The sequence below is a fragment of the Bombus huntii genome, unplaced genomic scaffold (genome assembly GCF_024542735.1).
Source record: "Bombus huntii isolate Logan2020A unplaced genomic scaffold, iyBomHunt1.1 ctg00000173.1, whole genome shotgun sequence".
Lineage (NCBI taxonomy): Eukaryota > Metazoa > Arthropoda > Insecta > Hymenoptera > Apidae > Bombus > Bombus huntii.
The window spans coordinates 80,001-82,500 of record NW_026099411.1 but is presented as its reverse complement, the minus strand read 5'-3'; positions in this window follow the sequence as shown (position 1 = coordinate 82,500).

Genomic DNA, 2,500 nt, shown 5'->3' with positions numbered 1-2,500 from the left:
CGGCAGAAGACATACTACGCAAAGATAGTACGCTCCTACCGCCTCATCGGATACTTCTGCGAAAGCAGAAGTTTTTATAGAAAGCAGACGGTTATACTCTTTTGAATGAATCGATGCTCAGTTAGTACAAGCACACACGCATCTAACAATTTTTGTTAGAATACGTACACACAGGTCACCAGCTTCCCGACTCAGGGGAACCTTGCCACGATATTTGGTCATTACGTCCAGGACAGCGACCCGCGGCGCAGCAGTGTAGAGAAAAAACCAGAACGAGAACGGAGGAACAGTCGAGAAATAGCGTAAAATACACTAAGACTCGAGGAGCGGTGACTGAATTCTCAACCGAGGCCGTAGAATAGCCACGCGCTCAACGCTGTTCCGACCGAACCGTCCGGCTCGACGTCTCTCTTATAGATACGAAAGCGCCAGCCGGAAGGCCGGCGCCGGCCGGGCTAGCGGCCGCGCGCTTACGGTGCAAAACCTCCGTAGCAACGTACCGTTCGGAAGGGACGCTGGAACTTAGTCTCGCGAACGCTCGATCACTACTATACAAAGCCAATATCCAACCATCGAAATACATTACCAGACGTTTTATTAACATAATAGAAATGCATTTTTACCAAAAAATTAATTTTTTTTTTCACCGAAAAATTGCATCAGTAAACATACTCTTTTATCGAATACGGACAAAAAATAAGTTTATAATCAATTACAATACGTTAAAATAAGTAGAAATATGCAAAAAAATATATACCTTGTAACGTTAATTAACGAAAAAATTAGAAAAATATCCCAGTCGTGTCAGTTCGACGAACGCTAATTTTTTGAAAAAATCGATAAAAATGTTTAATCCCGACGTATTTAATAGAGATAGAACGATTCCCGTAAAAAAATTTATACCTTGTAACGCTTTTTAACGAATAAACTCGAAAAAACTTTTTCGCGCTCGGAATTTTTCTAAGTCCCAACGTACCGGCTCGGAATTTTTCTATGTTCCAACGACCGGTCGTGTCGGTCCAAACGTTTTTATATCCGTCTGCCGACGATATAAACGCTTAATCCCGACGTATTTTATCGAGTTATAACGATTTCTTGAAAAATATTCGTACGTTATAACGCTTTTTAACGAATTAATCGAAAAAGAGTGTTCGGTCCGAAAATTTTCTAAGTACGAACGACCGGCCGCATAGGTCCGTTTTTAAAAATCGTTCTCGGACGGAAATAAACCATTAATCCCGACGTATTTCGTCGAGTTACGTCGATTTATGCAAAAAAATTCATACCTTGTAACGCTTTTTAACGAATAAACTCGAAAAAACTTTTTCGCCCTCGGAATTTTTCTAAGTCCCAACGTACCGGCTCGGAATTTTTCTATGTTCCAACGACCGGTCGTGTCGGTCCAAACGTTTTTATATCCGTCTGCCGACGATATAAACGCTTAATCCCGACGTATTTTATCGAGTTATAACGATTTCTTGAAAAATATTCGTACGTTATAACGCTTTTTAACGAATTAATCGAAAAAGAGTGTTCGGTCCGAAAATTTTCTAAGTACGAACGACCGGCCGCATAGGTCCGTTTTTAAAAATCGTTCTCGGACGGAAATAAACCATTAATCCCGACGTATTTCGTCGAGTTACGTCGATTTATGCAAAAAAATTCATACCTTGTAACGCTTTTTAACGAATAAACTCGAAAAAACTTTTTCGCGCTCGGAATTTTTCTAAGTCCCAACGTACCGGCTCGGAATTTTTCTATGTTCCAACGACCGGTCGTGTCGGTCCAAACGTTTTTATATCCGTCTGCCGACGATATAAACGCTTAATCCCGACGTATTTTATCGAGTTATAACGATTTCTTGTAAAATATTCATACCTTCTAACACTTTTTAACGAGTTATTTGGAGGGGATCTTTCGGCCTTTTCGTAGCAGTGCGAAAAAATTCTAAGTTCCAACGTCCCGGTCACGTTGGTCCGGAGGATGAAATTTTTTAAAAAAATAAAGTGAAATTGTTACGTTCGACTAGATTTCGTCGATACGTAACGATTTCACGCAAAATTTCGATACGTTATAACGCTTTTTAGCGAGTTATTTCGAGTTGAACTTTCGGTACTTTCGTAACGGGGCGAAAAAATTCTAAGTTCCAACGTCCCGGTCACGTTGGTCCGGAGGATGAAATTTTTTAAAAAAATAAAGTGAAATCGTTACGTTCGACTAGATTTCGTCGATACGTAACGATTTCACGCAAAATTTCGATACGTTATAACGCTTTTTGGCGAGTTATTTCGAGTTGAACTTTCGGTACTTTCGTAACGGGGCGAAAAAATTCTAAGTTCCAACGTCCCGGTCACGTTGGTCCGGAGGATGAAATTTTTTAAAAAAATAAAGTGAAATCGTTACGTTCGACTAGATTTCGTCGATACGTAACGATTTCACGCAAAATTTCGATACGTTATAACGCTTTTTGGCGAGTTATTTCGAGTTGAACTTTCGGTAC